At 42.2% G+C, this 12,701-nt stretch overlaps 1 protein-coding gene across 1 annotated transcript in view; it reads left to right on the top strand.

Moving 5' to 3' along the window:
- Positions 1–12,701, top strand: part of LOC119425639 (plectin) — a gene marked incomplete at its 5' end in the record, with an annotated part of 14,439 nt that overhangs the window by 1,269 nt on the left and 469 nt on the right.

The following is a 12,701-nucleotide window of genomic DNA, read 5'->3' as shown; positions in this document are numbered from 1 at the left end:
TCTCTGTGAACGTTGTCCCTGTGAACGTTGTCGCTGTGAACGTTGTCTCTGTGAACGTTGTCCCTGTGAACGTTGTCCCTGTGAACGTTGTCACTGTGAACGTTGTCACTGTGAACGTAGTCGCTGTGAACGTTGTCCCTGTGAACGTTGTCCCTGTGAACGTTGTCCCTGTGAACGTTGTCGCTGTGAACGTTGTCGCTGTGAACGTTGTCGCTGTGAACGTTGTCACTGTGTGAAAGTTGTCCCTGTGAACGTTGTCGCTGTGAACGTTGTCGCTGTGAACGTTGTCCCTGTGAACGTTGTCCCTGTGAACGTTGTCACTGTGAACGTTGTCTCTGTGAACGTTGTCGCTGTGAACGTTGTCGCTGTGAACGTTGTCGCTGTGAACGTTGTCCCTGTGAACGTTGTCCCTGTGAACGTTGTCCCTGTGAACGTTGTCACTGTGAACGTTGTCACTGTGAACGTTGTCCCTGTGAACGTTGTCCCTGTGAACGTTGTCACTGTGAACGTTGTGATGGACGTGGAGCTGGAGGTTGCTTCTTTAGACCGAACCTCCACGAACACTCAGTCAAAGATCAACTCGAAGCCGTTTGTTGTGTTTTCACTCGGAGCTTCTGGCTCTTCCAGTTTTCACTTCCTGCCGAGCCAAAACAAATAAAAGACGTGTGACGAGTCCGTGTCCTGTCCTTTGTCTTTTATAATGTGTCTTTTAGTCACAGCACACGCACACAATGACATAACAAATACCTGTAGCACTGAAACAACACAACGAGCCCCAGCTCATAAAACTTGACGTGTTTTTTGTTCCTGCAGGAAGAACCGATCAAATTCCAGCAGCTCGGATCATAAAACCTGCATCGCCCTGATTTCTGTCCTGGTTTTGGAAAAACCAGAAACAGGAGTCCAGAAGACGTCCGCAGACTCAGAACTGAACTAAAAGGTTTGATTCTGCAGCTGATGCATCTTTACGTTGAGTTTCAGTCGTTTTGTCTGATTTTAAGCCAAACTTGATTCTGCGTTATTATTTAACAAACAGTCAAATAAAAGATCGTAATGTAACAAAGTTCAGTCACGTCCTCTGGATGATTCTTCTTCTTGAAACGTTTCGTCTTTCATCCAAAGGACTTCTTCAGTCTGAGGAGCTGCAACAACCTCAGTCTTATAAATATCACCTTCTCGTGGTGGATCACCCAGTTTGTTGTTGACATCCAGAACTACCGTACTTTCCGGTCTATAAGCTGCTACTTTTGTCACGGGCTTGAACCCCCTGCTCTGTCACACGCGGGCGCTCACGTAGCTGCTCACTGCACGTCTCTCTTGCAGGGGGGGTCCTCGTGACTCAGTGAGACCGCCTGTATAAATAAAGGTCAAATCTGACCAATGAAATTACCGAACAGGTCCCAGTGGACCAAATAAACTTGGTTTCATTGGTCCACGGGGGGGGGGGAGACTTCAGTCGGTCACATGTCCTCAGGTAAAATTTATGTTAATTATTAATCATTTGAGGTTTAGCATTGTTCTTTTAGTGATCAGTCTTTTCTTGTTAGCCTAGTTTATGTGTTCACGATGTTGGTTTGTGTTTGGCCATTCAGCAGAGTAACCAGGAGTGAGGGAGGTGGTTGTCATGACGACCTGTGGGGTTCACTCTGTCTGCGTGTTGAACAGTGAAATAAAGTCTATAAAACCATCTGGTGGTTGATTCTTGATCGACAACAAGAGCTGCATGTCCCTCAGGAGCTGTGTGCTGACACACTATAATATCTATTTTAAAGTTTTAAAACATTCTTCTCTGTAAATATCTCGTGTTACAAGTTCAAGAATCTTTATTATCCCCAAGGGGCAATTTCTCTCACCATGCAACGTGGACGCCAGCAGCAACAAGTGTGGCCTATATGCTTTATGTACAAATGTTTTTATTATTTTTAAATTTAGTGGGCGTGGCTTATATTCAGGTGTGCTCAATAGTCCAGAAATTACGGTAGTTGTTCACATGCTCAAGAAGGACCATCAGCCTAACAATGGGTCATTAGCACCTGATGGCTGTTTACTGTTCACAGAGGGCTGAGTGATACTAGCAATCACAGCATTGTAAGAGGGGGACAGTTGAACCTGGAGGCTCCACCCCTGTTTAATGATGGACGGTTTCTTTTCACAAAGATGGCCTCCTTTACTCCTCTCTCAAACCATCGTTCCTCTCTGTCCAGGATGTGAACATCTTCATCCCTGAAAGAGTGACCTCTGACCTGGAGATGAGTGTAGACGTCAGAGTCCTGGTCTGATGGTGTTGACTCTGAGAAGGTGCTATTTAAGAGACTGAGCTGAATACAGCACCTCAGACTGAGGAAGTCTCTCGGATAAGAGACCAAACGTTTCTATATTTTTTTGCTTTGTTTAGTTTTTTTGAATGTCCAGAGGACCAGATTGAACTTTTTTGGATTTTTCTACCTGGATTATTGAGCAGCATCAGGAAACATTTTGTTGCTTCTAGTTCTTTATTTGACACAGTTACTAATGGAAGATCAGCCACCTCACTTAATAACCAAACTTCTACAAATCAAATCCCTCCTACAAGTCAATCCTCAGTTAATCACAGCTTCTCTTTTTCTCCATTCTCAGTCAGTGAGGTCAATAAACTGTTAAAAGATCTTGATCCTAAAAAATCTGCAGGTCCAGATGAACTTCCACCTTATTTCTTAAGGCTGGCTGCTCATATCATCACAGTCCCTGTGACCCACATCTTCAATCTCTCCATGAGACAAAACTCCATCCAGACACTTGAAAACAGCCTTTGTTCTTCTTTGCTGAAGGGAGGAGACCCCACCTCACTGAACAACTATGGACCAATCTCTAAACTCTGCATTTTAGCCAAGGTTCTAGAAAAACTGATAAACTCTCAAATCAAAAATGACCTGGACTCATTTAACATCTTACCTCCACATCAATCTGGTTTCAGGAAACAACACAGCACAACCACTGCTTCACTGAAGGTTCTTAATGACGTTGTTGAAGCACTGGATGCTAAGGATTATTGTGCTGCTCTTTTCTTAGACCTGTCTAAAGATTCTGACACTGTGGATCAGAACATCTTGTGTCATAAACTCTCAGAAACTGGTTTCTCAGAACACACCATTGGTTGGTTCTCTAACTATCTCTCAGACCAGAGGCAATGTGTTCAACATAATGGCACTTCCTCCAGTTATTTAACGGCCAACAATGGTGTACCACAAGGCTCAGTTTTAGGACCCACTCTCTTTACAATCTACATAGGTAATGTAGGTCAGAGCATCCCCGACGCATCCTTACATTTCTATGTTGATGACACAGTTGTTTATTGTCGAGCTAAAACAGCTGTTTTCCAGCTTTTGCAATCCACTTTTGTCATCATCCAGTCAGATTTGTTCTGTCTCAAACTTGTCCTAAACGCCGACAAAACCAAAGGGATGTTGTTTTCAAACAGAAAGTCGGTCCCAGCAGTTCTTCCTTCTATTTTATCTTCGAATGGTGTCCATATTGCGTTTTTCGATTCTTATAAATACTTTAGTATCTTGGTCGATTCACATCTCTCTCTTAAACCTCTTGTCGAAAACTTGGTAAAGAAACTGAAAGTAAAACTGGTCCTCAGATAAAGCTCTTGGCTCTAGAGTAGGGGTATCCAACACACTTACAACAGGGGGCCAAAATTAAAACCTTTTTCAAACTAAGGGCCAATTTCAGAATCTACATCAACTCAAATCAGATACCCAACATCTTTTCTTGGTCACAAATTCCTCAAAAAGAGTTTGATTGGTCTCATTTGATGTTCTCTGCTGTGCTTTCAACATCAAAATCAAAGATTACTAGAAAAAATCAATAGATATAAGTATTTTACGTTTTACTTATTATCTTGGGGGCCAGATAAGATGTCAATGAGGGTCACATTTGGCCCCTGGGTCTTGAGTTTGACACAAGCTCTAGAGCAATGTGGATATCCTAACTGGGCCTTCCTGAAAGCAGAGAAGAAACCCAAACAGGACTCCAGTCAGCCATCAGGTGAAAAGGAGGAACCCAGACCCAGACCAGTGGTCATTCCATATGTTGAGGGAGTATCAGAGAAACTGAGACGTTTATTTTCTAAACATAACGTCCCAGTGGCTTTTAAACCCCAAAATACATTAAAGACTGGTTCATCCCAAAGATCCAGTCCCCCGGCACAAACAGAGCAATGTTGTGTATGCTGTTCAGTGTCAGGAGGGTGATCAGTCTTGCATCGGGGAAACTAAACAGCCACTGGCCAAAAGGATGGTCCAGCACAGAAGATCAACATCATCAGGCCAGGACTCTGAGGTCTACACTCATCTCCAGGCCAGAGGTCACTCTTTCAGGGATGAAGATGTTCACATCCTGGACAGAGAGGAACGATGGTTTGAGAGAGGAGTAAAGGAGGCCATCTTTGTGAAAAGAAACCGTCCATCATTAAACAGGGGTGGAGCCTCCAGGTTCAACTGTCCCCCTCTTACAATGCTGTGATTGCTAGTATCACTCAGCCCTCTGTGAACAGTAAACAGCCATCAGGGCACTAACGAGCCATCGTTAGTCTGATGGTCCTCCTTTATCATGTGAACAGCTGGTTCTGGGTGTCAACAACAAACTGGTTGATCCACTATGAGAAGGTGAGACTGAGAAGACTGAGGCCCTATTTACATGGACACGATGGGGGGAAACGTAGGTTTTTTTCATATGTTAATTAGAGGAAAAGATCTGTGTTGACACGGACGAATTTTGTGTTTACATGCAACCAGAGGAATCTCCTCCGCCCTCCCGAATCCGCTGTAGTTACTGTGCCGGGTCATTAGATGACGCTGTGAATTTTGTACCTTCACCTGTGTGCTGCCTCGGCACGCTCCTTTCCTCTGGGCTAAAAGCTCAGCTAACACCAACTTAACAAGTTAAAGCTGGATTTTGGATACGCGTCGACAGATTTGATGCCAAGCGGGACCGCTTCATCTAACAGCTCCACACCGGTTGCTGAGTGGACCAGAACTGAGTCGACGAGGATGATGTCGGACTTTACTCCGTGATCATCAGTAGCTGATTTACAGCAGGTAAATCAACATTCTTAATAATGTTAGCTTGTGTTTACTTCCATTACACAACAACCAACTGAGTTTTTATTTAAATTTTTCCTGCGAGGAGAAGCTGCCCTCCCACCAGTGGCGGACCTGTTCCGAACGAGCCTCAGTCCAGGTGCAGTGCAGGAGGACGTCGAAGAGAGAGATGTTGGATTAACGATTTATTTAAAATTCCCCTCATTTCTTTTTTTCCAATTCATTGGATGTTTTAAGCTGCATTAATCAAAGGAGTGACTTCCTGAACGAGCCAGATGAACAACGTGGGACCAGTATCCAGATGCCATGATGGTAACAGAGAGCAGAGTCCAGTTCATTGATGTAGTTACAGTTCGGTTAACTTGTTTTTAATAGTGTGTTCAGTTTAATTATCAGTGTTTGTGTGACATAGTTTGTGGTGCTGAATAAATAAATAAAAATTAAACCTGATGTCTTCATTTTCAACTTTAATAACACGCAACATGTTTTGCATCGTTTAAATCATAACTTGAGTCCAGATAGCTTCATTTAGCTCAGATAACTTCATTATATATGTCCCACACGAACATAAATACCATTTATTATTGTTAAACTGTTATTATTTAGCACATTTAGTATGTTCTAGTGCAGTGCGACATGTGAAATATCCGCCTGCCTCGTTCTATAAACAGCGATATTAGAACTGGACCCGACTGCGTCTCTTCCAACACAGATGTTGGTCACAGCAGCTGCATTCAGGTGTAGATTAATTAAATATGAGACTCAAAATATATTCCGTCAGTCGTAGTTCAGAAAGCAGTGTGTCCGCCGCCATGTTGATAGAAATATGCCGTCTGTCCGTGCGTGTGCGCATGTGGTTTAACACAAAGCCTCAGCGGGAGATGTTTACATCATCAGCGGGGGGTCAGAGAAAAACCTCCACTCTGGAAGGTGGGTTCAGAAACATCTGGATTCAAAGAGGGGGGCCACTGGTGTCGTGTAGATGATGAGCAGAGAGAACGGAGCGGATTCACTCAAAATACGCGCCGTGTAAACGGCCCCTTAAAGTTGCAGTATACGTTTTTGAAAATGTAAATGGCCCCTGAGTTTATTACAGCTCCTCAGACTGAAGAAGTTTGTTGAACGAAAGACGAAACGTTTCTACAAACGAGTCCGTCCAGAGGACCTGACTCCACCTGCATAGATTTATCTACCTGGATTATTGAGCAGCATCAGGTCATAAAATGTAACAACTTAGTTTCATCTTTAAAAAACTTCATAAACTTATGTTCATAATGTTTACTGCAGTTTGTTTTGCTGAATTGTACCACCTATATTACTAGATTAAATAATTTAAACTAAACAATTATTAGCTTGAAATTATTGCTCAAATTAAGAGCAGCTAGGACGCCTTATTACGACGGGTGATCATGTCATTGCATGGTCTGAGTGCAAAATATCACGAACGGCTAGGCAGATTTTTAACAAAACTCTCAGATAGTAATTACTGAGTGAAAATCAACAACTCATTAACTTTATGAGTCAACCTGATTCAAGATGGCCACCACAGATAATTAACAGAAAAACAGCTGTAACTCAGTTTTACAGATATTAGGCTAAAATGTGACGTGATAGTAGCTGAGAGTCATCCCTAACAGATACTCTGAGCACTAACAGATCATACAAGTCGCTACTTTTATTGTAGTTTTTTGTTCTGCACTGTATGTAATTATATTGTGATGACAGTTTTCATAAATGCCATAACCACGGAGAAAATTTATATTCTCACGGGATTTGTTGGTGCTCAGCATTTGTGTTGGAGATGACTCAGCTACCACAACAAATTTTAGTTCAATACCTGTAAAACTGACTGGGTCACTTGCATTTTTGTTTTAAAGTTGATTAGTTCAATCTCTGGTAAAATTGGCTGAGTTCCAGCTCTTTAGGTATTTGCTAAAGTTAACTAGTTGTGGTGGCCATCTTGAATTATGCTGACCTCTAAAGTTAAATCAGTTGTAGATGTGCACCCAATTATTACTTGCTTAGTTTCATTAAAGACTGTCCAGAGGTTCATGAAATATTTTGCTAACATGAATATGAATGAATATGTACACACAGCCCCAGGCAAAAACATTATCACCCTCCTTTCCTTCTGGCTGTGGGCGATAAAAAGCGGAATTCAAACTTACTGTATATTAATTAGGAAGGGTTTAGACATCTCTGCTACATTGGAGAGATTTTCTTGAAAAAGAAAAGCTTGTGAAAGATAGTTTTTATTATTGTTTAAAGTACAAAGTATTTACTTATCAAACTAAACTCTTTCTGTGTTCAAACAACCCTTCAGATCACGATGGAGTCAGCTGAGTTAAAGCAAAATGGAAGTGCAGAAGTCCATGCCCCCGTGGCGGGCATATTTCTGGAGAAGAGCGGGGAGAAGCTGAGCGTTTATCAAGCCATGAAGAAACGTTTGCTGAAAGCAGGAACCGCTTTAGCTATGCTCGAAGCACAAGCTGCCACCGTGGGCATCATTGATCCTGTAAACAACCGAATACTTCCAGTTGTAGATGCTGTTAAAGAGGGAATAGTAGGAACCGAGATGAGAGAGAAACTCCTCATAGCTGAGAGAGCCATTAGTGGCTATGAAGACCCCTACACCAAAAAAATTATTTCAGTTTACCAGGCGATGCAAAAAGATTTAATCCCCAGAGATTATGGTTTAAGGCTGCTGGAGGCACAGATATCCACCAAGGGCATCTTTGATCCTGTGGAGAAGACCAACATCTCAGTCGATGCTGCAATCCAAAAGGGCCTCTATGAAAAAGGTTTGCTCAACAATCAGATGTCTGAGCTGAAAGTGTTTTACAATCCCAGTACGCAGGAAAATCTTTGCTATCATAATCTCTTAGAGACATGCACCGTGGAGCCCAACACAGGCTTGATGCTGCTTCCTGTCTGCATTGCTTTCAAAGGTCTCCGCAAAGGCATTTCCTCCAGCGAGCTCTTTGAGTCAAAGATCATTGACAAGAAAACTTACGATGACCTGCAAAAGGGGAACACCACAACACAGGATGTGATGCTTATGGAAACAGTGAAAGAATACCTAGAAGGCAAAGGCAGCATTGCAGGCATCGCCATCCTCTCCTCCAATCAGAGAATGAGCATTTATCAGGCTATGAAGGAAGGCATAGTTATGCCAGGAACAGCACTTGTCCTACTGGAAGCTCAAGCTGCGACTGGTTTCATGATTGATCCTGTCCAAAATAAAAAATACACAGTGGAAGAAGCTGTCAGACACAAAATCATTGGCCCAGAATGTCATGCAAAACTGCTTTCTGCTGAGCGAGCAGTGACTGGATACAAGGATCCTTATTCTGGAGAAACCATATCCCTGTTTCAGGCTATGTCTAAAGATCTCATCGTAAAGGAACATGGAATCCGGCTGCTAGAAGCACAAATTGCCACGGGTGGAATAATAGACCCAATCAACAGCCACAGACTTCCCACAGCGATGGCGTTTAAGAGAGGGTATTTCAATGAGAAAATGAATGCCATACTGGAAAATGCAGGAGATGACACAAAAGGGTTTTTTGACCCAAACACTGAGGAGAATCTGACCTATCTCCAACTGATGGAAAGGTGTGTTATTGATCCTGCCACTGGATTGTGCCTCCTACCTCTACAGGATAAATCAGGCAGAATAAGTTCTGGCTTTATTGATTACCAAACCAAAATAGCCTTTAAAACGGAGCAGGTTCAAGTGACATATGGGAAGTACATGGGAATGACTGTGTCTCTGTGGGAGCTACTGATGTCAGAGTACTTTAACGAACAACAAAGGAAAGACATATTTCAGAAATATAGAGAAGGGACGTTAAATATAAAGATGATCACTACGATGGTTCTGGAAATAATTGAGAAGTCTGTTAAAACAAAAGCTACGTTTGAAGGTATTCGAGAAACTGTTACAGCCAATCAGCTCATGGAGGCAGATATCATCAGCAAGGAAGTGATGGAGGACTTGCAGAAAGGAAAAATGTCAGTGAAGGATGTTATAGAAGATGAAAATGTAAATATGTACTTACAAGGGAAAGGAAGCATTGCTGGTATTCTGCTTCCAGATTCTCGGATCATAACCATCTACCAAGCAAAACAAAATAGGAAGCTGATGCCAGGAACTGCTTTGATTCTTCTGGAGGCCCAGGCAGCAACAGGGTTTATTATTGACCCCATTGGAAATAGGAAGTTTTCTGTAGATAATGCTGTCAAAGCAAGAATCATTGGGCCGGATGTCTGCCAGAAGCTGCGATCAGCAGAAAGAGCAGTTACTGGGTACAAAGATCCACATGATGGACAGATAATCTCTTTGTTCCAAGCAATGCAAAAAGACCTGATCGTTAAAGAGCATGGGATCCGTCTTCTAGAGGCACAAATTGCCACCGGTGGGATCATTGACCCAGTGAACAGCCACCGCATTCCTGTTCATGTGGCTTACAAAAGGGGTTATTTTAATGAGGAGATGAATCAGATTTTGAGTGATCCAACTGATGACACCAAAGGATTCTTTGACCCTAACACCCTTGAGAACCTGACATACCTGCAGCTCTTGGCCAGATGCGTCACAGATCCCAGCACAGGCCTGTGCCTCTTGCCTTTGAAAAGCAAGGGCAGGAAAATTAACATAGATGATAACATGAGGGAGGTGTTCCAAAAAACAGAAGTTACTGTCAAGTATGGCAGATTCAAAGGCAGACATACAACACTGTGGGATCTTATCAATTCTGAATATTTATCAGAAGAAAAACGGCAAGAGTTCTTCAAGCTCTTCAAGTCCAGGAAAATCACAATTGAAGAACTTATAGTAATCATCATAAAGATCATAGAGAGTAAGGAGATAAAACAACAAGCAGATCTGAACTTTGAAGGTCTCAGAGGAAAGATTTCCATTGTGGACCTTCTGGATCTCAAAATTGTGGATGAAAAGATATACAACAGTTTGATTGATGGAAAGATGTCAAGCACCGATGTGATGAAGATAGACAGCGTGAGAGCCTACTTGCAAGGAACAAATTGTGTTGCTGGGATGATACTACAGCCATCCAATAAAAAAATAAGCATCTATGAGGCACAGAAAAGTGGCATTCTTACACCCGGAACTGCCCTTTGTCTCCTTGAAGCACAAGCTGCTACAGGATTTATTATAGATCCCCTGAAGAACAAAAAACTTACAGTGGAAGAAGCTCTAAGAGATAATGTGATTGGGCCACAGATGTATGAAAAGCTTCTGTCTGCGGAGAGGGCTGTCACTGGTTACACAGATCCATACACAGGTCAAAAGATCTCATTATTCCAAGCACTGAAAAAGGATCTCATCGTCAAGCAGCATGGCCTTCGCTTACTTGAGGCCCAAATAGCTACAGGTGGTGTCATTGATCCCTTGAAGTGTCTTCACTTGCCTCCTGAGGTTGCATACAAGAAAGGATATTTTGATGCAGAACTCAATCAAATCTTGAAAGATCCAACTGATGACACAAAGGGCTTTTTTGACCCAAAGACCCAAGAAAACCTGACATACATGGAAATGTTGAACAGATGTGTGAAAGACAAAGAAACTGGACTCTTCCTTCTGCCACTGAATGACAAACCAAAGGCAACAGCATCTAAGGAAAAAACATATACTGTCACAGAAATAAAGCAAGAGTTTCAAAAGACACTGGTAAGCGTTAGTGTGGGACGGTTTTCAGGAAAATCAGTTTCTCTTTGGGACTTGATTCATTCTCGTTTCTTCACTGAAGATCAGCTACTGGAGTTCATTGAAAAATATAGAACAAAACAGATCAACATCCAAACAATAATAACATTAGTGCTCTCCACAATTGAGAAGCTAGAGAAGAGTGAAAGTCTGAAAGTGATGGGCCTGAGAAATCATGTCTCTGCGCAACAACTCTTGGATTCTGACATCATTGATGGCAACACATTCAAACAGATTGAAGAAGGAACACTCAGCTTTGATGCAACAGTCCAAAGCAAACCTGTGAGAAGATACCTGAAGGGAACAGGAAGTATTGCAGGAATCAAAGTTTATCCAACCCAGAAATTAATGAGCATATACCAAGCAAAACAAGAAGGTCTGTTGACTCCTGGTATTGCACTTGTACTGCTTGAAGCACAGTCTGCAACAGGATGGATCATTGATCCTCTCAACAACAAATTCTATTCTGTGGATGAAGCTGCAAAGGAGGACGTAATTGGACCAGATATACACGAGCAACTTCTTTTAGCTGAACGTGCTGCTATTGGATACAAAAATCCATACACCGATGCAACAATATCCCTGTTTGAAGCCATGAAAGAAGAACTTATACAAAGAAATGATGGCCTGCGGCTTCTTGATGCACAGATGGCAACTGGAGGAATCATTGACGCAAATCAAAGTCACAGACTTCCAACTCATGTTGCTATTAAAAGGGGATATCTTGATGAAGAAACTCATAAAATCCTGCTGAACCCCACTGATGAAGTGAAGGGTTTCTTTGACCCTAATACCAATGAAAATCTGTCCTACCTGCAACTGATAGGTCGGTGTGAAAAAGATTCAAAAACTGGGCTACTTCTAGTGCCGCTGTACAAAGAGGATTGCAAGGTGTTTCACACTGATGAGCAAGTGGAGCTAGCTTTCAAAAACAAGACAGTTACCATGAATGTGGGGAAATTCAAAAACAAAGAAGTCACAGTGTGGGAGATGTTGCTCTCTGAATACATTTCAAAAGAGAAGAGGGAACAGCTGATACAACAATACAAAACAGGAACCATGAAAATAGAAGAAATCATTGAAATACTCACGGTTATCATCACAGAAATATCATCCAAAGAAAGAAAGTTTAAAGGACTAAGAAAGCAGGTATCAGCCAGTGAGTTATATGAGTCAAAAATTATCTCCAAGGAGCTTTTTAGCCAAATAATACACGGTGAAGTAACTGAAGAAAGTGTGGCTAAAATGGAGTCCATTCAGAAGTACCTCGGAGCTACAAACTGTATAGCGGGTGTAAGAGTTGAATCTACAAAAGAAGTTATCAGCATCTATGAAGCCAAGAAACGACGCCTGCTCACACCTGGTACATCCCTAGTTCTGCTGGAAGCTCAAGCAGCTACTGGGTTCATCATTGACCCAGTAAAGAACAAGAAACTTTCTGTAGAAGAAGCTGCAGCTCAAGGAGTGGTTGGAAGTGAATGGAAGAACAAACTGCTTTCGGCAGAACGAGCAGTTACAGGATACAAAGATCCCTACACCGAAAACACAATCTCTCTGTTCCAGGCCTTAAAGAAAGACCTTATTGTAAAGGATCACGGTATCCGTCTTCTTGAAGCCCAAATTGCAACAGGAGGAATCATTGATCCGGTTCACAGTCACAGAGTGCCTGTACAAGTGGCATACCAAAGAGGTTATTTTGATGAAGAAATGAACCAGATTTTATCAGATCCAGATGATGACACCAAGGGTTTCTTTGACCCAAACACTCAAGAAAACCTTACCTACCTACAGCTGATTGAGAGGAGTGTCAAAGACCCAGTTACAGATCTCATTTTATTGTCAGTTGTGAAGAAAGGGGAGTTCTATTTCTTTGTTGACGAGGCAACAAA

Source organism: Nematolebias whitei, chromosome 19 (assembly GCF_014905685.2).
Source record: "Nematolebias whitei isolate Nwh7 chromosome 19, NemWhi1, whole genome shotgun sequence".
NCBI lineage: Eukaryota > Metazoa > Chordata > Actinopteri > Cyprinodontiformes > Rivulidae > Nematolebias > Nematolebias whitei.
This window is presented reverse-complemented; position numbering and strand designations above follow the sequence as displayed.